This window comes from Lissotriton vulgaris, chromosome 11, assembly GCF_964263255.1.
Source record: "Lissotriton vulgaris chromosome 11, aLisVul1.2, whole genome shotgun sequence".
NCBI classification, from domain to species: domain Eukaryota; kingdom Metazoa; phylum Chordata; class Amphibia; order Caudata; family Salamandridae; genus Lissotriton; species Lissotriton vulgaris.
The window spans coordinates 597,175,423-597,197,913 of record NC_141699.1 but is presented as its reverse complement, the minus strand read 5'-3'; the positions used below and the strand labels follow the sequence as shown (position 1 = coordinate 597,197,913).

At 50.5% G+C, this 22,491-nt stretch overlaps 1 protein-coding gene across 1 annotated transcript in view; it reads right to left on the bottom strand.

Moving 5' to 3' along the window:
- The window catches only part of PIWIL2 (piwi like RNA-mediated gene silencing 2), a 2,549,426-nt gene that overhangs the window by 995,446 nt on the left and 1,531,489 nt on the right, over nucleotides 1-22,491 (bottom strand). The gene's annotated exons all lie outside the window — the stretch shown is intronic.

Genomic DNA, 22,491 nt, shown 5'->3' with positions numbered 1-22,491 from the left:
TCTGGCCCAGGAACGCGCTCGATGGCCCCCTTGGCCAAGAGGGCCGTAACTTCCCCCTGCAGAAGTGTCAAGTGGTCCCCCCACACACGGTGGTTCTGAGGTGGCATGGCTGAAGGAGTGGTCTCGAAGGGGAGGGAGTAGCCCCTTCGGACGATTTGCAGCACCCACCTGTCCGATGTGACTGCGCGCCAGCGGGCGAGGTGATGGCGAACCCTGCCACCCACTGGCGTCACATGGGCCTGAAAGCACGGACTAGGAGGATTTGGAGGCTGATGCTGCGGGAGGAGGTGTGGTCTGACCCCGCCGTTGACCCCGACCGCCTCCACGGCGGTTTCCTCGGCCGCCACCGCGTTGAAAAGATTGTTGCGGCGCGTGGCTGGCAGCACGTGTGGGGACGCCCCTTCCTTGGCCACGAAAGGAGCGAAACGAACCCGTTTGCTGGCGCTGGGTCGTGAGACCCAAGGACTTGGCCGTGACCCTGGAGTCCTTGAAGCGCTCCAGCGCGTGGTCCGCCTTGTCACCAAACAGGCGACAGCCATCAAACGGCATGTCCATCAAGGCATTTTGGACATCTGCCGAAAAGTTGGCGGATCTCAGCCAGGCGTGGCGACGAATCGCCACCGTCGTGGACATCGCTCTGCCCAGCGAGTCGGTCGTATCAAGACCACACCGTATGGAATATTTAGCTGCGTCTCGGCCCTCAGCCACAGCCTTGCCGAGCTTCGCCCTCACCTCCATGGGGCATTCTGGCAGCAGGTCCGCGACCGTATCCCACACAGAGTGGGTGTAGCGGCCAAAGAGGCAAGCGGTGTTGCAAGACCGCAGTCCCAAACTCAGGGACGAGAAGACCTTCTTGCCATACTGGTCATACCTCTTAGATTCCCGGTCGGGCGGGGCCGACGGGAATGTGGTCTGGGAAGTCGAGGCCTGGATCACCAGACTCTCAGGGGTGGGATGGGTGGACAGGAACTTGGGGTCGTCCGGACAAGGACGGTGGCGTCTGGCCACGTTCCGATCAACAGGCGAACCTGAAGAGGGCCTGGACCACGTGCCCAACAGAACGTCTGACAAGGCTTCGTTAAACGGCAGCAGTGGCTCCTGTGGGCATGACTGCGGTTTGAAGACCTCAGTGAGGATGTTAGGCCTCACAGACGCGACGGGGAGCTCAAGGTGTAAGGCCTTAGCAGCCCTCATCAACACCACTGAATAGGCAGCCCCCTCCTCCGACGCCACGGAAGGAGGAGAGACAAAGCCAGGGTTAGGAGAGTCGTCCAGACCACTGGCATCACCCAAATCACCTGTCCAGTCCACGTCGTACTGGCACTCACGTGACAGAGGGTCCTCAGACCCCTCCCAACCCTCACCGTACTCCACATCATCTCCATATTCGGAGTCAACAATGTAGACCGGCTCCTTGGGGTTCACAGGCCCCATCGGCGTCGAGCCCGGCGTCGTGCGACGCCGGTCCGACTCCGCGTCCGGATTCGGGGAGGGTATGGGGACGCCGCCGGCTGGAGCCGGCGCAGAGAACTGGCGCCGCGCGGGGACGGCGTCGGGGGTAACCCCAATGGAATCGGCGCCGGAGAGGCCGGAAGACCCCTGCGGCGCCGGGGTCGGAGCCGTCGGCGGCACCGGGGCCGGAGCACCTGATGGCGTCGATCAGTGACACCCGGACCGCTAGGGCCCCCGGACGGTAGCACTGGGCCTGAAGGCGCCGTAGGCCCCGTCGGAGAAGTGAGCGTCCTCATGGCCATGAGGAACGCCTCAATCTCCTCAGGCGTCGTGCCTAGCCCAGGGACCGGAGGGTATGGAGCAGGCCGCGCCGGCGACTCTTGCGGAGCCGCGGGGGTGGGGTCACCCGAACCCCCGGCCGCGTAGCGCGAGCGTCGGGGGGGAGCCGGAGGTACGATGACGACGCCCCGACTTCTTGTGTTTCCTACCTGAGGAACCAGACGAGTGGCGACGACTTCTAGAGCGCTCAGCACGGCTCCGCGACCGCTCCCTCGAACGCTCCCTGGACCTCCGGCCGGACCGGGACCGCTCCCAGGACCGCTCTCGACGCGGGGCCGACACCCGGAGCTCGAGTAGCTTGCGGGACCGCTCCCGCCTAGCTTTATTTGTCAAGGCCCGGCAATCGACGCAGGCGTCCACGTCGTGGTCGGGGCCCAGGCACCAGAGGCACAGTCGGTGATGGTCCGTGACCGACATCGTGCGGTCACAACCGTCACAATTCTTGAAACCGGGCATCCAACCGGCACCAAAAAAGTTAAAAGAAGTTTAACAAAACTTGGTCAAAAGACCGGAGTGCTGCTCTTCGGATCTGCGCTAACTGGCGCGGAAAAAAGAAGAACTGACGTCAGCGCGCGGAGGCGGCGTCTATATACTCCAGCGACGTCATCACGGCGCACGACGCCGACGACGGACGCGGAGCCGCAGGGGACGCCTGCAGACGACGCCTACCGACGCGCAGGGGTACTGCTACGCAAAAGTTTCCGGATCCAGACTGACGCCTGGGGATATTCTAAGGTAAGGAATCTAATACTAACGTGTTTCTTTCAGATCTCAAGCATAGAAGGTACTGGGATCTAAGCTCTTGATGAAAACATCTTACAGTCTATACTACCAATGTATATTGATACCTTAACCCAAGAGACCAAATGAAAGGTATTAAGCTTGAGATTGTCTGCCAAAGCCTGAGCACGCAATCTATCTGGTGCCAGGGTTATGCAGGAGCTGATGGTGCTGGCTTTCTTGATGCCTGCCTATTAATTTCTTGTGGAAAACGGGGCTTGTCCTACACATTTAATCTGTATCCAAAAAACTCATGAAAGGGTCAAATCTGCTCTAAACACTGTCTAAAAGTGAGGGCCTCTGTAAAATAGATTATTCTTGAGTTATGCTGTATGAAAAGGATGTGCAACGCTCATCCTGAAGGGGATATCCCCCATGCTATGGCTAGGGATGTAACATAGGTAGAAATACGGTGTGAGGAAGAAGTAAAAAAAGACAACAATTTTGGAAAGAGACATGTTTTGAGCTTCTTTATAAATCTAAGATAGTCATTAGTACAGCGGCGATCTAGAGGCAGTAGATCCCAGTATGTTGCGGCTAAATAAGTGAAAGAGCGGCCCCCAGCTCTTACTTTTTTCACCCGTTTACTTTTAGCAAGGGCAAGATAAGTATATCTCAGACTTCTTGTGGGAGTATAAAACTCAACTTTAGATCGAAGGATCACAGGACATGTTTGGTGAAGGGGCCTATGTGAATGGCACAGAAGTTTGAATTTAGCCCTCAAACGGATAAGTAGCCAGTGCAGGGTCTTAAGGCAGGAAGAAGCAGAGCTGTACCTGTCTTGGTTGCGTATGAGTTTTCAGCCATTTTTTAAGTCACCTGCAGGCAGGAAAAAAAGATGGTCCGACATCCCAAAGTAAAAGGCATTACCATGTATGAGGCATACGTAGCATACAAAAAATGATGGGTGGAATGCTCAAAATGACCTTCCCCACTGTTAATTACTCAGGCCACGTCCCAGTCCATCGCTGTTCTGCACTCTATGCCTCCTCAGTTTGGACCCAGCCATACACAAATCAGCCATACACAAATCAGCCATGACCCTGCTCGAATCAGAACAGCAAAACCAGATCAGCCCAACCCGAACTGCCAGACCAAGAATTGCCTGAAATGGAACACCGCAACCCAAGAACAGTTTCAACCTCGTTGTGACTCTTAGTCAGGTGCTGCATTGTCTGAAAGGCACAGTGAGCACGGGTGCCATGACTGAGTATACTCACTGCATTTAGGATGTTGTACTGAAGTATACAGAATAGTGATGGGTGGTATATTTGAATTAATCCCAGTTACTGGTAATTAATCTGCCAGCATGCCAGCCCATTGTTGTTTTGGACACTGTGTCACCTCAGTCCTAAATAAATCAGCTTTGACCCTACTCTAATAGGAACAATTCACCCCGAACTGCCAGTCGATGTCCTACCTGAACCGGAACACAAGCAACCCTAGAATAGTTTCACTCTTCTAGTTAAGCAGGGTTAAGACTGAATTGATGTCTAATTGGTGGCTGAAATGTACTAGCACTGGATGCTGAAAGGCCTTTATCTGTTCTGCTGGTGGCTTACTGGGTAGCTAGCTTACACGCAGAGCATATATATTAAGACTCGGTAACGGTTCTGAAGAGCAAGAGTGTTTGATTATGCCTATTATTTTTCCTTTCCTTACTGTGGCACGTAGATGAGAAAAATATTCCTCTGCTCATCTAAGAGATCACCAAAAGAAACATATCTGGCTGGCTGGCTGACCGAGGGATTTTAGTAGACATGTGGATAATTCCTAAAATGATGCAAAGAGTTTTGCATCTCTCCATTATGGCTTGTACAGTACAAGGTGCCCACAAATTACAGGAACCTGTGATATATATGGAGCCAATGCACCTGAAATAGGGCGAGTCTGCAACATGAAGCCTGAGAACTGGATCAAGATATCCTCTGAAATTCTGGTAAATAATGACGATGGAAAAAAAAACATTGAAAAAAGTCAAAGGGCTTTTCAACTTTGCAACAATTTTTTTTTTTTTTAATGGCTTTATTTCACCAGCCTTATGGAACAGTTTTGTTACTTTCATCTGGCATCTCATAGGCCTAGATCAGATGACACAACAGTGCAGCATAGCAATATTGACAAAGAAGAGATAGGAAAATTCCAGATACAGCATGAGAACGGGGACTGGTTAAATTAAAAGAATCTGCCCAAGGACTTATCTCTGGGAGTGGCACTCCCAGCTCCATTGGGATTTGTTGCAGATCTTTCATGTACACTTACCAGATGGGAGATGTAGTATATCTGATATTCAGGGGTTACTGAAGGTTAGTACCAACCTTCCATTGATTAGAATGACATTTCCTCTAAAAGAATTATCACCTAAATTTGTACCGGGCCTATACATCAAGATTTCCAGTGTTGGTGGTCTTCCAATGTTGCATTAGCACTCTAGTTCAGGTTCTATCAAAGCTTGCGCTATTGGGATAACTCAAGAACAGAAAGCCAAAGAAGAAAAGTTACTTACCTGTAACTACATCTATCCAGTATTGGTATCTTTCATAGATACACATGCCTGAATCATTCCCCGTCGCCGATGCGGGAGTCCAACTGAAAATACAAAAGTAGTGCCAAAGGTAAATAATAGTAGTAGGACCCAAGGAAAAGGCCTGAGGCCTAGATCTTAGTAGCCTATCTACCTCATTATGCTAAAAGAACCAAATGTTGGTCCCAAACAATCAGCTATCAGCACCCTCTACAACACTCTCAGCAGAGCCAGTTCTCCTCAGATTTTCCTTAGCACAAGTGGGAAGTAAGTATCCCAAATAATAGAGAACTGACCCTCCGGGGAGGAGGGTGGGTGCATGTGAATATATGAAAGATTCCAATACTGGATAACTGTAGTTACAGGTAAGTAACTTGTTTTTTTATCCAGTTTTGGGGTATCTTTGATAGATTCACCTGCCTGAATCAGAGTAGCAAGCAGTATACCAAGTATACAGTTGGTTGCGGATGGTCGGAGACAAGTGTTCATAAACTCTCAAATTGCATCCAAAACTGCTAATAAAATTTAAAATAAACAAATCTGTAAAAACTTAAAAGCAAGTCCGAGACATATGAAAATGAAACATGTATACAAATATAACTATATGGATATGTATCTAATCATGAACCTATTACATACATAAAAAACATTTCTATAAATGCATAAATTGTCTGTCTCATGAATAATGACAGCCATAGATCGCATTTAAAAGAGAGAGAAGGTACCTGAATCTGACCTCAAAGAAAAAGATGGCGTTGGACAGCCTGTCCAACTGCTGCATCCTCCTGATGTGCAGATTGAAGGCAGTAATGCTTTGTGAACGTGTGGACATTCTTCTATGTCGCACCACGACAAATATTTTCTAGAGTCACTCTAGCAAACAACGCTGTATACGCTGCCACAGTTCTTGTATGTAGGAGAGTAGGGTCTGCAATCCTATGATCACCCAGATTTTTTGCTTTTGTTTCACTAGTTTACGACTTTCTCTGGCTGCGGGCCTGCCAATCAGACCCACAGCCTGGCTGTTCTCTTTCTAAATTACGAGATGTACCATAGGTGCATTTACCAATTGGTACTGGGCCACCTTATCAGACCCTGTAACTCAGGGCATAGGTGTACCCAGGGCCACCAGGGGCTGCAGCATGTATTGTGCCACCCCTGGCTGGCCTCCTAAATTTGACACAACTGGCTGCATGACAGCTGGGGCGAAGTCGTGTAATCACCCTTTGCTTTAGATATAGTAGCCCTATATCTAACCCTCCAATGGACACCCGAGTTCCTATCAGTCACTCCTATGGCAGGCCTTGGCAATCCTGAAGGCAGAGTGCATGGGCTCGCGTGAACTGTGTTCTGGCCCGAGCCGAGCCGGTTGCAGCTTGCGGAGAAAAGACCCAATGGCTGTTCCATGATAACGCGTACCACATCGGTAACTTCGGTGCCGCGTTATCAAGACATGTCGAGTAAGGTGTCATACGAATCGGGGTGCTGCCCTCTCACCAACCCTGGCGACGAGGTTAGCATCCCGCCCTACTAGAGGGACACGACATGTACGTAACTGTGAACCCCGGTTAAGGTTAACGAAAGCCTCAGCTCCACAAAATGGATGCTGCCACCACAGACACGAGTCTGACCTCCTGCTGCTGGGAGTCCTTCCAGCGAGGAGCACTTGGACAAAGGGTTTCCTGTCGAGGGCGGTGTTCGCACCGTCCCAGACAGGGTTTGTGTATTCTGGGTAGGTAGGGCTTTTGCCCTACCTACCCAGTGAAGTAGTGTGGCTCACTGGTTAGAGGCGGCAGACCCGAGAGCAGAGGACGGCCCGGGACCAGGGTTCGATTCCCGGCGCGGCAGGTTTCTGGACCAGGGTCAGCGGACTCGATAATTCTCTCGCCTCGGTGCCCACTCTGATCATCGATCACACTCTGCAACTCTGGGCATTAGCTTGCCTCATCTTCACTAATGGCCCCACCAGACCGCCGGGGATGCCTGGTCTCACCCTGGAGATACCCATTAAGGGACCATCTCTCAGGGAAGCCAGGAAGGGTTTCGCAGCGGTCGAAGCGCCTTGGGACCCATCCGGGTAAGTAGTGCGCTATATAAATGCCTATACATTACATTACATTACATTTTGCGAGAAGGTGACTGCGGAGTGGCACCCCGGTGCTCACTACGCATCTGCCGGTTAGAACCAGTTCCAGGGGCGACAGCCCTGGCCTGGGGAAAGTCCGGCAGGGGAGAGGGGTGTAACTACCCCCCTTCCTGGTCCCACCCTTAGGGCAGGACCTAGTCATGTACCCACCCCTTTCTTTAGGATAAAGGCCGGAGCGGGGACCCTTCCAAATTAGATCATCTTTGAATCAAGAATACTTTCTACGAAAGGACTTCAAGACTCTTCTCAAGATTTCTCCCTTGTGGCTAAGGAGTAGTCACCCTGCATCAGCGGGCACCATCTAAGAACTCTGCGGTTTGCTGTAAGTCCTTCCTCAAGGAATCCGACGGCCCAGCTCGACGAGAACCGGCTTCCCTGGCACCTCTGACCTCTACCCACGTCATCAGCTCAGCTGTGATCTGTGGGTGCGACGAGACCTCGAGGGACCGGCCATCATCAGAACCTGCACGCTCTTAAAAACCAGCACGACCATCGAGGTAACTCTCTGGTGAGTGCTCTGGGGTCCGAGAAGCCCCGACCCTGAGCCGCTCCAGCACCGAAGTGCAGTCTCCCAGCATCTCCACGATCTGCGTGGGGCCCTTCTGCTCGCTGCTCAGCACGTTGTCTGGTCACTAGCCGCTGGCTTGTGTCCTTCTGTGACGACATCCGAGAATCAACACTGCCGGTCTGGTTGCTCCAGACTGGCCCTTGCTTCCATCTTTTCGAGAAGCACCCCGGACCCTCCTGGTCCACTCAAGACGCCGACAGCGACATCCGTCGTGGGACAGCTCGCACCTCCACCGTGGTCGCCGACAACGCCTCCTGGTCCGTGAGACTGCAGAGCCTAGCGTCGCCCACTCACCTGGTCGAGGTGACGGCCAACTGGTGCCTTCCTGGTACCCTCTGACTACTGGCTAGTAGTACGAACTTGGTCCCCTCTGCTTTCAGGTTTCATCAATCTCCGATCCAGGCTTGGATCTCTACGAACTATTTATCACTGGTCGCCGGCCAGCAACTCCTTTTCTTCCGGCTCCTGGCTCGTCAGCGAAGACCCCGACGCCTGTAAGACTTGCAGCCGCAGCCCTCGTGGCTAGGTAACTCGGCATTTCGGTGCCTGCATAGCCTCCTTACTCTAGGGTCCCGAGTCCCTCGCTTCCGACTTGCCTTAACCTTTCCGTGTCCTCGGACACTTGTTTTAAACCGTGCACTTGAAGTATTTGCTAAAGAGATTTGGTTTGTGCTTAGTACCCTGTCCTCATAAAGAGTACAGGGCTGTTGTGATTCTTAATAAATATACTGTTTATTTTCATAACACTTGTGTGGTGTCCTTTCACTGGGTGTTCAAGGGGTACATGTGTGGTAAACAGCTGGCTTAACGCGCCCTCTCGAGTCTTTAGCCTTAGACTGCTCGTATCCACGCTACTAGGATAGCTGGTCTATAGGTTGACTTACAACCAAACACCATAAGGGTCGTTGGAACGATACATAGCGGTCGCTAGAATAGCGAACGTTGCATATCGGGCCAACTTCTCACATTGTACAGTGGGCTTTGCCTTTCCTTAGCAATGGCTTGTTAGCCTTGTCATGGCAGAAATAATTGTAGATGACAGCCATCTAGCAATTGTGGCTTTTGTGACTGCAGTTCCAAGAGTAGCTTGGACGTAAGCCACAAACAATTGGTCGCATTTTCTAATGTCCTTTGTTTTTTGTAGGTAGAATTTTAAACATCTTTTAATATCAAGAGAATGTACAGCTCTTTCGGCTGGTGTAGATGGATTTGGAAAGAAAGTTCTTAATCTTACCGGCTCATTGAGGTGAAACTGAGACGGTACTTTGGGTATGAATGTAGGATTAGTCCAGAGGGTTACGTAATCCTGAGTGAAATGTAGAAATGATTACTTTATAGTAAAGGCCTGAATTTCACTCACCCTTCTAGCAGATGTTAAGAGTCAAAAGTAAGGAGACTTTCCATGTGAGAAATTTGAGTTCGGCCTTGTGGATCGGCTCGAATGGATGTTTCATTAACCGCGTTAGGACAGTGTTAAGTTCCCACTCCGGCGGGGGAGGCCGTCCTGGAGGAAACGCTGGGAAGAGCCCTTTCATGAATTGTTTGATCAATGAGGATGAACAGAGAGATGGGAGTTTAGCACCTTTCCTGAATCTGGAAAGTGCGGCCACATGGACCTTGACTGATGAAAAGATAAGTCCGTACCTCGCTAGATATAGCAAATAAGGGAGGATCTGTTCCGCAGGAGCATCAACTGGGTGAATATTATTAGTCTTGCACCAACAGCAAAATCTCTTCCATTTTAGACGATAAGTCTTAATCGTGCTCTGAGCTTGAGATTGTGTCAAGATCTCACAACAGTCCAGCGGGATGTTAAGGTCTTTGAATTCTAAGAAATCAGGAGTCATGCATGTAAATGTAGAGACTGAGGGTCCGGGTGAACCACCTGACCGTTGTCCCTCGACAGCATCATGGGCGTTGGAAGAAGGCAGATCGGTTCTTCCTGAGATAGTAACAGAAGTTCTTGGAACCAGTACTGCCGTGGCCACCGGGGGGCAATCAGGATGAGACGTCAACCCTCCAGCTTCATTTTGCGTATTACTCTCGGGATTAGAGGTATTGGGGGAAAAGCGTAAGCACAAAGCACAAGTTACTACTTGTGTAAAGATATATCTGTAAGAGACATTAGTTAGTGATAGATTCCTTACCTTAGAATAGATTCCTTACCTTAGAATATCCCCAGGCGTCAGACTGGATCCGGAAACTTTTGCGTAGCAGTACCCTTGCGCGTCGGTATGCGTCGTCTGCGGCTCCGCGTCCGTCGTGGGCGCCGTGATGACGTCGTCAGAGTACTCACGTAGCTGCCTGGCAAATGTCCTGCAAAGGCACACCTCGGCCCAAGGCAATTGTAGTGGCTGTGGCTCGAGTGGAGTGAGCCCTCAGCCCAACAGGGGGTTCCTTCTTAGCCAAGGAGTAACACGCTTGGATGCACAAGATAATCCACCGGGAGATGGTCCACTTGTGCACCGCTTTCCCTTTCTTAGCGCCCGCGTATCCCACAAAGAGTTGATCATCCACCCGGAACTGTTGTGTGCGATTCAGATAGAATGAGAGCGCACGTTTTTGGTCCAGGCGGTGGAGCCTCTCCTCCTCTCTCGAGGGGTGCGGAGGCGGAAAGAAGGTGGGCAACGTGATGGATTGCCCAATGTGGAAGGCCGTGACTACCTTGGGAAGGAAGGAGGGCCTTGTCCGAAACACAACCTTGTCCGGATGGACTGAAAGGAAAGGAGGCTTACAAGATAGAGCCTGGAGCTCACTCACTCTCCTGGCATAGGTGATGGCTACCAGGAAGGCAGTCTTCAAGGAAAGAAGACGAAGAGGACATTTGTGAAGTGGCTCAAAGGGAGCACACATCAAGAACGTAAGAACCAGGTTCAAATCCCACTGAGGCATCACGAAGGGAACAGGAGGATAGGTATGAGTGATGCCCTTCAGGAATCGATTAACGATAGGGGATTTGAACAAAGAAGGTTAGTCAGGCAGCCTCAGAAAGGCTGAAAGAGCTGAAAGATAGCCCTTGACAGTGCCCAGAGCAGAGCCCTGCTGGGCAAGAGAGAGAAGAAAGAGGAGAACCTCAGAAAGAGGGGCATTGAGGGGGTCCACAGCCTTTGCTGTGCACCATGCCAAAAATCTGTTCCACCTGCAGGCGTATACTGACTTTGTGGAGGGACGCCTGGCTGCCAGAATGATGTTGCAAACTTCAGGAGGTAAGTCAAATGGCCTCAACTGTCGGCGCTCAATCTCCAAGCATGGAGGTGGAGACTGGACAGGTTCGGGTGGAGGACCGTCCCCTGCTGCTGCGACAGAAGGTTCTCCTGAAGAGGCAGACGAACCGGGGGATCGACTGACATACTCGGGATACCAGTACCTTTGTGCCCAGTCCGGAGCCACAAGGATGACTTGTGCCCGGTCGCGCCTGATCTTCTTCAGCACTCTGGGCAGAAGTGGTATAGGCGGAAAGGCGTACAACACACCGCAGCTCCACTCGCGACGAAAAGCGTCTCCGAGCGAGTGCCGCCTTGGAAATTCCAACGCGCAGAACTGATGACATTGCCCGTTCTCTACGGTGGCGAATAGATCTAACCAAGGCTCTCCCCATCGCAGAAAGAGGCCTTGCGCCACGTCCGAGTTCAGACGCCATTCGTGATCCATTGAGCACCAACGGCTGAGTTCGTCCGCCCTGGCGTTCAGAGAATCTGCCAGGTGTTGAACCATCAGTGTCACGCCCTGATGTTCTAGCCATTGCCAGAGGCGCAGAGCCTCCTGGCAGAGAGTCCACGACCCCACTCCGCCCTGTTTGTTGCAGTACCACATGGCGGTGGTGTTGTCCGTGAGCACTTGCACTACACTCCCTCGGACAGACGGGAGGAATGCCTTCAGTGCCAGACGAATCGCCCGTAGCTCCAACAGATTGATGTGGAGCCGGGACTCCGCCGGAGACCAGAGCCCTCTGATCTCCGCCTCTCCCAAGTGGCCTCCCCAGCCCTGGAGGGACGCGTCCGTCACAACTACGTACTCCGGTTGGGGAAGGGAGAGGGATCTGCCGTTGACCCAATCGCGGTCCGTGAGCCACCACTGCAGCTGTCTCGCAGTGCCCTCCGAGATCAGGACATGGTCGGACAGGTTGCCCTGATGCTGGGCCCACTGAAACTTCAGGTCCCACTGCAGAGCCAGCATCCGCCACCGTGTGTGATGCACCGGAAGGATGCAGGAGGCCATCAGCCCCAGAAGCCGCAGCGTCAACCTGACCGAAACTCGGGATAAAGGCCGGAAGATCAGAATCAGAGCCTGTATATCCCGAACCCGCTGTTCGGGTGGGTAAACCCTAAACTGGGCCGAGTCTTGAACCGCTCCGATGAAAAGGAGCTTCTGAGAGGGGCAACGGTGTGACTTTGGCACATTGATGTAAAATCCCAGCTGGTGCAGGAGATCCGCCGTAGTCTGGAGGTGGCTGACGACTGTCTGGGGCGAGCCCGCCTTCAACAACCAGTCGTCGATGTAGGGGAAGACTGAGACCCCCAAACTGCGCAGATGAGATGCGACCACCGCCATCACCTTCGTGAACACCCGTGGGGCGCTGGTAAGGCAGAAGGGGAGCACGGTAAGCTGAAAGTGCTCATGGCCTGCCATGTGTAGGAGAGTAGGGTCTGCAATCCTATGATCACCCAGATTTTTTGCTTTTGTTTCACTGGTTTACGACTTTCTCTGGCTGTGGGCCTGCCAATCAGACCCACAGCCTAGCTGTTCTCTCTCTAAATTACAACATGTACCCTAGGTGCATTTACCAATTGGTACTGGGCCACCTTATCAGACCCTGTAACTCAGGGCATAGGTGTACCCAGGGCCTACCAGGGGCCGAAGCATGTATTATGCCACCCCTGTCTGGCCTCCTAAATTCGACACAACTGGCTGCATGACAGCTGGGGCAAAGTCGTGTAATCACCCTTTGCTATAGATATAGCATACCTATATCTAACCCTAAAATGGACACACAGATTCCTATCAGTCACTCCTATGGCAGGCCTTGACAATCCTGAAGGCAGAGTGCTTGGAATCGTGTGAGATGGTGCTCTGGCATGAGCTGAGCCTGTCTGCAGCTTGCGGAACCAAGTCCTAATAGCTGTTCCATGATATCGCATACCATATACTCTTAAGTGCATTATAATCCTCGCGGTTAAATGCTAACTTTGGTATGGCTTAATCAAAACATGTCGAGTAAGGTGTCATACGAATTGGAATACTAACCCCTCGCCAATTCTGGCGACGGGGTTAGCATTCCACCCTTCTAGAGGGACACGACATGTATGTAACTGTGAACCGCGGTTAAAGTTAAACGAAGCCTCAGCTCCACAAAATGGATGCTGCCACCACAGACACGAGTCTGACCCCCTGCAGCTGGGAGTCCTTCCAGCGAGGGGAGCCTGGACAAAGGGTTTCCTGTCGAGGGCGGTGCTAGCACCATCCCAGACAGGGTTTTGGGTATCCTGGGTAGGCAGGGCTTTACAGGAAGGTGACTGCTGAGTGGCACCCCGGTGCTCACTACGCACAGGCCGGTCAGAACCAGTTCCAGGGGCACACCAGCCCCTGGCCTGGGGGAAGTCCGGCATGGGAGAGGGGTGTAACCACCCCCCTCCTAGTCCCACCCATAGGCAGGACCTAGTCACCGGGTCAGCCCCTTTTCTTAGTATAAAGATAGGAGCGGGCCCCCTGTTCAAATTAGATCATCTTTGGAATCAAGACACGACTTTCTGCGAAAGGACATCAAGATTTCTTCTTCAAGATTCTCCCTTGTGGCTAAGGAGTTGTCACCCTGCATCCGCAGGCACCATCCTAAGAACACTGCGGTCTGCTGCAAGTCCTTCCTCAGGAATCCGACGACACAGCTCGACGAGACCCGGCTTCCCTGGCACCTCTGACCTCTACTCACCTCTACAGCCAAGCTGAGAACCGTGAGTGCGACGAGACCTCGAGGGACCGACGATCGCCAAGACTGCACGACTTCTTTGCAACAAGCCCACCGAGTGTTCCACTGGTGAGTGCTTTGGGGTCCGAGAAGCCCCAACCCTGAGCAGCTCCAGCACCGAAGATCAGCCCTCCAGCATCTCCACGATCTGCGTGGGGCCCTTCTGCTTTTGCCTGTTCACCGCGTTGTTTGGCTACTAGCCGGCTGGCTTGTGGCCTTCTTAACGACGCCCGACGACATCACTGCTGCTGGTCTGGTTGCTCCAGACTGGCCCTTGCTTCCTTCCAAGAGAGAAGCACCCCGGACCCTCCTGGTCCACTCCAGACGCCATTTTGAGTCCACCGCGTGGGCTTGAATTTGCCAAGGCTTTGTTGCCCAATCCTGGGTCCAGCGACGCCGACAGCTTCATCCAACGTGGGACAGCTCGCTCCTCCAGCCGACAACGCCTCCTGGTCCGTGAGATCTGCAGAGCACAGCGTCACCCACTCACCTAGTCGAGGTGACTACCATCCGGTGCCCTCCTGGTGCCACCTGACTACTGGCTAGTAGTCTCGAACTTGGTCCCCTCTGCTTTCAGGTATCGTCCATCTTCAAGATCCAGGCTTGGATCACTTCGAACTCTCTTCACTGGTCGCCTGCCAGCATCTTTCTTCCAGGCTCCTGGTCCGTCTACGAGGATTCCCGACGTCTTTTGAGACATATTCAGCTGCAGCCCCTGGGCTAGGTAACTTCGGCATTTCGGTGCCCCAGCATAGCCTCACTATCCAAGGGTCAGAATCCACTTTCGTTTTCCTCCTACCAGGTCGGGTTCGCCCGAGAACACTAACTCTGTGAAATCTAGCTACCATAGACTTTGTCCCGCATCCCGCGTGAGAGTGCACACTCTGCACCCGAGTCCCCTAGGCCTCCTAGAAGTAATCTGAAGATTCTATAGTCAAGACCTAGCGATTCCAAAGCCTATTAGTACTGTACTTACCTGCTAGTAATTTCGCATTCCACTTTCAGAGTATATGGTTTTCCTTGCCCCTCGGGCATTTGTATATACTGTGCTAACTTAAGTATTTTCGTAAGAGTTTTGTTTTGTGCTTAGTACCCTGTCCTCATAAAGAGTACAGGGCTGTTGTGATTTTAATAAATACACTGTTTATTTTCATAACACTTGTGTGGTGTCCTTTCACTTGGTGTTCAAGGGGTATATGTGTGGTATAACAGCTGGCTTAACACGCCCTCTCGAGTCTTTAGCCTTAGACTGCTCGTATCCACGCTACTAGGATAGCTTGTCTATAAGGTTGACTTACAACCAATCATCAATAAGGGTTGCTGGACTGATACATAGTGTTCACTAGAATAGTGAGCACTGCATATCAGGCCACCTTCTCACATTGGTGAGCAGCGGTTGGGATTTGAGCTTGCTGTTTTACCACACGTATCCTAAGAATATCTTGTTGAAAGATCACATAAGTACTTTTAGGTACATATAACTTAGCTTAGAATACTCTGAGTTCTACTGAACCAGCTGTTGCAGCTCCTCAAGGCTTAGCACACCTTGGCTGCAACTCTTAGCAAGGGATCAGTAGGCAAACACATAGTGTAGGTAGGTGCATCACTTACACCACACTAGAAGCATGTCTAACCTCGGAGAGTCTGCTGAGACCCCTCTGATGGTTGAGGACCCTCCACAGGCCTCTTCTAGATATGCAGCCCTTAGCTTCCAGGAGATGAGACAAGTGTGTACCTCCAGGAAGCTAAAACAGGGGTCTAACCCCACAATCCCATTTCTGATAGGTCTCTTAGAGACTTATGATGCCAGAAAAGCTGAGAAACTTCTTAGCTCTTCTCATCCAGAAGGGGACATGCCAGCCCTAGAAGGAACCAGGGGTGCCCAGATCTCATCCATCTCTCAGGTGAGGAGGATGATGATCAGGAGGCATCTGGGGATGAGGCAGACAAAGGTCCAGAAATAGTTAGTCAGCTAACTAGGGACAACTTAAGCAGGCATGAGAATGGTACTAGGAGACCCCTGGGACCCCTCTCAGGCCAGCTTAACATTGGGAGTGGACGAGTTAGATCTCTATCAAGAGGCTCTAACAGATCCATTCAAACCAATGGCTCTCAGGCCTCTGCTCTGAGGAGGAAGACCTCCCCTCAGAGGAGAGTTTATGAAGCCAAGGAAAGGGAAGTCAATCTGAGGATTGCAAGGGAAGAACTTGCCTTGGCCAAAGAAAGACTTGCCTTTGCTAGAGAGCAAGAATTGAGTGGGTCAAAACCCACTGGTGGCAGCATTATACCTAGCAATAGTGAAAGGAGTTTTGATACAAAGCACCTGAATAAGATAGTGCCCCCCTTTAAGCAAGGGGATGACATCCACAAATGGATAACTGCTTTGGAGAGGGCCTGCACTGTGCAGGGTGTTCCCCAAAGTCAGTGGGCAGCTATCTTGTGGCTCTCCTTTGAAGGTAAAGGTAGAGATAAGCTCCTCACTACAAGGGCAGAGGATGCTAACAATTACCAAGTCTTGAAAAATACACTGATTGATGGGTTTGGCCTAACCACTGAGCAATACAGGTTGCTGTTCAGGGATACCCAGAAAACTCAGTCTCAAGATTGGTCTGACTTTGTAGATTGTGCCACTAAGGCTTTGGAGGGCTGGTTGCTGGGCAGTAAGGTTACTGATTACACAGGATTGTATAATTTGATCATGAGAGAACAAATTTTAAACAATTGTCAGAACCAGTTGTTGCATCAGCATCTTGTTGACTCAGATCTGACCTCTCCCCAAGAATTGGTAAAGAAGGCAGACAGATGGGTCAGAAGAAGAGTTAAGCAGAACCAGGGCCAGAATCAAGGTGGTCAGAAGAAAGCAGACCAGAAGGGTAAAGATTCTAAGGGGGAACAAAATGACCAGAAGTCTTCGACAGGTCCCCAACAACCCAAAGAGGGTGGGGGTCAGGCTCCCCAGAAAAAGAAGAATCAAGAAGGCCAATCTAAAAGGTGGTGCCAATACTGCAAAAGTAAAACTCACTGGTTTAGTGAGTGCACCAAGAAAGGAGGAGGGCAGACTCCTGCCACTGCAGCCCCTAAGGCACCTGTGCCCCCTAGTACAGTCAGCAGTGGTAGTGCACCTCCCAAGGGTTTAGTTGGGTTAACCTTGGGTTCTGAGGGGTATGACAACTTAGTTGGCACACTCACTCAGGCTGTCCTTGTCTGTACAGGGGATGTGGATATGTCCCTTGATATAAGTCCCAATACTTTGGGCAAATACAGACAGACACCTTTAATAAATGGAAGAATGGCTCAGGCCTATAGGGACACTTGTGCCAGTGTCACCATGGTGACACCTAACTTTGTGGACCCTGGACAGATCATGCCAGGTACAGATTTCCTGGTGACCAATGCAAGCAATGTCACTACCAATCACAGTATGGCAATTGTTGCTTTCTCCTGGGGAGGGGTAAATGGCCAAAAGAAGGTTGTTGTTAGTTCAGACCTCCCAGTAGATTCTTTGTTGGGCAATGATTTGGAGTCATCACAATGGTCAGAAGTGGAGCAGAGGACTCACATGGAAATGTTAGGCTTGCCAGCACATGTGTTTGCTGTGACTAGGTCACAGGTCAGAAAATGCCCCACTGAACAGGTGCTGGATCCTGGAACAATGGACCAGACACCTTCCAAGAAGAAGAGCAGTAGGGTTAAGGCTGTGCCTTCCCCCTTGCCCCAGGTTGTGGATCAAGTCTCAGAGGAGGCTGACCTACAGGAATTGAGGGAAACTGAGCCTAAAGAGTTCGAACTTGATCAAGTTGAATTTCTGGGTTCAGGTGGCCCCTCAAGGGAAGACCTGGGGAAGGACCACGTAGACTGCCCTTCCCTTGAACCCCTCAGACAGCAGGCTGCTGCTGAGGCTGCTGGGAACGCCACAGGTACCCACAAGGTATACTGGGAAGATGGACTCCTGTACACTGAGGCAAGAGACCCCAAGCCTGGCATGACCAGGAGGCTGGTTGTACCCTTGTCTCAGAGAGGTTTCCTCCTTACCTTGGCCCATGAGATTCCCTTAGCAGGTCACTTAGGCCAGACAAAGACTTGGGACAGGCTTGTCTCACACTTTCACTGGCCTCACATGAATGAGGATACCAAGGAGTTTTTTCGCTCCTGTGTCACTTGCCAAGCCAGTGGTAAGTCAGGTGGCACAACAAAGGCCCCCCTTATACCAATGCCTGTGGTGGGGGTGCCCTTTGAAAGAGTGGGGATTGACATTGTTGGTCCAATGGAACCCCAGACAGCATCAGGGCACAAGTTTATACTGTTGGTAGTGGATCATGCCACCAGGTATCCTGAAGCTATTCCACTTAGGACCACTACAGCACCTGTAGTGGCAAGGGCCCTAGTTGGAGTGTTCTCCAGAGTGGGCTTCCCTAAGGAGGTTGTCTCTGACAGAGGTGCAAACTTCATGTCAAGCTACTTAACTGCTATGTGGAAGGAATGTGGTCTCAACTACAAGTTCACTACACCCTATCATCCACAATGCAATGGGCTTGTTGAAAGGTTCAACAGGACCCTCAAAGGGATGATTCATGGACTACCTGAAAAGCTCAGGCGTAGATGGGATGTCCTGATTCCCTGCCTTCTGTTTGCTTACAGAGAGGTCCCACAAAAGGGGGTTGGCTACAGCCCTTTTGAACTTTTGTATGGGCATCCTGTGAGAGGCCCCCTGTGTTTGGTGAAGGAAGGATGGGAGAGACCTCTCAAAAAGCCTGCAACCAACATAGTGGACTATGTACTTGGTCTCCGCTCCAGGATGGCTGAGTATATGGAGAAGGCATCTGAAAACCTTAAGGCCAGTCAAGAACTTCAAAAAGGTTGGCATGACCAAAAGGCTGTCCTGACTGTTTACCAGCCTGGACAGAAGGTGTGGGTGTTGGAGCCAGTGGCCCCAGCAGCACTCAAAGACAAATGGTCTGGGCCCCACACAATTCTTGAGCAAAAGGGAGAGGTCACCTACCTGGTGGACCTTGGAACTCCCAGGAGCCCCCACAGGGTACTCCATGTCAACAGGCTCAAAGCATATGTCGACAGGAAGGACATGAGCTTGCTCATGGCCATAGATGAGGGACAGGAGGAAGAGAGTGACCCTCTCCCAGACCTGCTCACTCAGAATCCTGATGATGGGTCAGTCAAATTTTTCTAATATCACCTTGGCTGAAGTGGAGGGACTTATTACAACTATAAAGAGTGGAAGTCCTATGGACCAGCTTCCACCGAGAGTGATGGTATCAGTGAGGAGCATACTGGCACCAGAAATACAAAGTTTGGTCAACCTCTCCTTGGACACAGGCCGTGTCCCACTGGAGTGGAAGAGAGCCCAAGTGCGACCCATTCGTAAGAACATCGCCACTGCATGGGCTGACATGACCAATCTGAGACCCATTTCCCTTTTACCATTCATGGGAAAGCTCATAGAAAAGCACGTCAATAAGCATTTGTCTAATCACCTGGAACATACTGGTGCCCTAGATCCATCTCAACTGCGAAAAGGAAGAACAAGGGAGACCCTACTCACAACGGAACCAGGGTGAAGTGTTTATCCAGAAAAACAATGGTTCCAGTGGCATATCACTAAATAAATTTATAATAAATTGGGCACCTAATGCCTATCACACTATTAGAAACAGGGTGGCAAAGAGAAAAGACACAATTGGGTCCGTATCAAACCATTCTTTTATGTAAATTATTGTTCGAATTTTTTTTTTTTACAATGCTTTCGACTACAACATATACTACAATATATAAAAAGTGCAATGTGTCCCCAGTGATTTGTGAAGTAACCAAAGAAACAACATATATACATACAAGTGAGCTATACAGGTTACAATTGTGATTATTTACAAGGAAAGAGGCATAACTCAAAAAGGATTATTTAAATCAATCGTAGAACAGTTGCTACACAATCATAGGCACTGTATGAGTCACATTCGCCTCCAGTACGTCGACGGCGTTTCGACCCTTAGAATGAGGGTCTCATCAGGACAAGGGGTGTGGGACGTCTTAGAAGGGGCCAAAAGATGTAAAACCCATGCGTGTTTAAGTAAATGATTTTACTTACAGTGAACCCGGCCGGGCACACTGTCCTAGATACTTTAGTGGTTGTAGTGTTTCTGTATCAAAAAAACGGACGATGACGCTGTTTGGCAGAATCACTCAAGGTTCTGAGCACGCTCTATGCTAGCCCAATCGCTAGTTTCAATGGTAGAGTTGCCGTGCACACGGACAATGCCGTCAGTGCGCGAATAAGCCAGACGATATCTGGGCGCTGGAACCACTCGCTCGATCGCCGCCTTTCCGGAATACAGAAACACTACAACCACTAAAGTATCTAGGACAGTGTGCCCGGCCGGGTTCACTGTAAGTAAAATCATTTACTTAAACACGCATGGGTTTTACATCTTTTGGCCCCTTCTAAGACGTCCCACACCCCTTGTCCTGATGAGACCCTCATTCTAAGGGTCGAAACGCCGTCGACGTACTGGAGGCGAATGTGACTCATACAGTGCCTATGATTGTGTAGCAACTGTTCTACGATTGATTTAAATAATCCTTTTTGAGTTATGCCTCTTTCCTTGTAAATAATCACAATTGTAACCTGTATAGCTCACTTGTATGTATATATGTTGTTTCTTTGGTTACTTCACAAATCACTGGGGACACATTGCACTTTTTATATATTGTAGTATATGTTGTAGTCGAAAGCATTGTAAAAAAAATTTTCGAACAATAATTTACATAAAAGAATGGTTTGATACGGACCCAATTGTGTCTTTTCTCTTTGCCACCCTGTTTCTAATAGTGTGATAGGCATTAGGTGCCCAATTTATTATAAATGTATTTAGTGATATGCCACTGGAACCATTGTTTTTCTAGATCCATCTCAGTCGGGCTTTAGACCAAAATACAGCACGGAAATAGCATTGCTGTCGGTTACCGATGATCTACGCATGCTCCAGGACAAAGGAACATCAGCTGTCCTGGTGCTGCTAGATTTATCGGCAGCTTTTGATACCATCTCTCATGAGATTTTGGTCGAGCGTCTGACTGGGAGTGGACTAGGGGGCATGGCACTGGCTTGGCTAAAGAGTTTTCTTTCGGATCGGACCCAATGTGTCACCATGGGCGATTTCCGATCCGAGGAGACCAGGATTACTAAGGGGGTGCCACAGGGCTCCTGTTTGAGCCCTACATTATTCAACATCTATGTGGCCCCCCGGCTAATATCTTGAGAACCTTTGGTTTTTGCCCAGTGTCATACGCTGACGATACCCAGCTGCTCTTTCCCTTTGACCATCTTACTCCAGAGGTATTACATTCTTTCTCTGAGGGGATGAGAGCAGTTTCCCAGTGGATGTCTTTGAATATGTTGCAGTGCAATGTTTCAAAGACAGAGGTTATGCTTTTCGGTGAGGCTAAGATCTGCTGGGCTCCTGACTGGTGGCCTTTAGATCTAGGCCCAGTCCCCGAGCCTAAGCAGACAGTCAAGAACCTAGGGGTCCGTCTGGAACAAGAACTTAGCTTGAAGCAGCATGTCACCAACATTGTTGGATCTTGTTTCCGGACCATCGGATTGCTGCGTAGAGTTTTTCCATTGCTTCCAGACACCATTAGAAAGACCCTGGTCCAGGCGTTGGTTATCAGTCGCCTTGACTATTGTAATGGTCTCCTGTTGTCCGCTAATGAGGAGGACCTGGATAGGTTACAGGTTGTGCAGAACACCGCAGCCAGGCTGGTTCTAAATGCTCCCCCGAGAACACCTTCAAAACCTCTTCTTGCCAGGCTTCATTGGCTTTCCATCCGTCAGAGAGTTGTTTTTAAGATCTGTTGTACGGTCCACAAAGGACTTCATGGTTTGGGTCCCTCCTATCTGGCAGACAAGTTTGTGCCGTACGTTCCTTCTCGTGCTCTACAGTCCAGTGACCAAATGCTTCTCACGATTCCTAGGATCAAGCGGGTGAGGCAAGGGGGTAAGGCCCTGTCTGTGAAGGGACCAAGGATATGGAATGGTCTCCCTCTCCAGCTTAGGCAGCTTGAAAATCATCTGGCCTTCAGAAAAAAGCTGAAGACGTTTTTGTTCCATGTCTAACCACACAGTTTAGGAACTAGATTGGAGCCTTGGAATTCGATCTCCTGCAGGTTCAGCAGTCAAATAGCGCGGAGATACTCCCTCGGGAGTCTATTCAAGCGCTCTACAAACCCGCAAAATAAATAAATAAAAAATAGATGGTGTTGTCTTTTGTGGCAGCCTCTCTGAGCATCAACAGAAAGACTGTAAACAGGTTCTTCAGTCTTTCAGACATATGTTCTCTCTGACACCCAGTCAGACCAATTGGTGTACCCATGAGGTTGACACTGGTGACAGCCTGCCAGTTAAGAGTAAAATCTACAAGCAGCCTGATCATGTTAGAGACTGCATAAAAACTGAAGTGCAGAAAATGTTGGAGTTGGGAGTCATTGAACCCTCAGATAGCCCTTGGGCTAGTCCAGTAGTTCTAGTGCCAAAACCTCACACCCAGGATGGTAAGAGAGAGATGAGGTTCTGCGTAGACTACAGGGGTCTCAATGCAGTCACTAAGACTGATGCCCACCCAATACCAAGGGCAGATGAACTTATAGATAGATTGGCTTCTGACAACTACTTAAGTACATTTGACCTGACAGCTGGGTATTGGCAAATC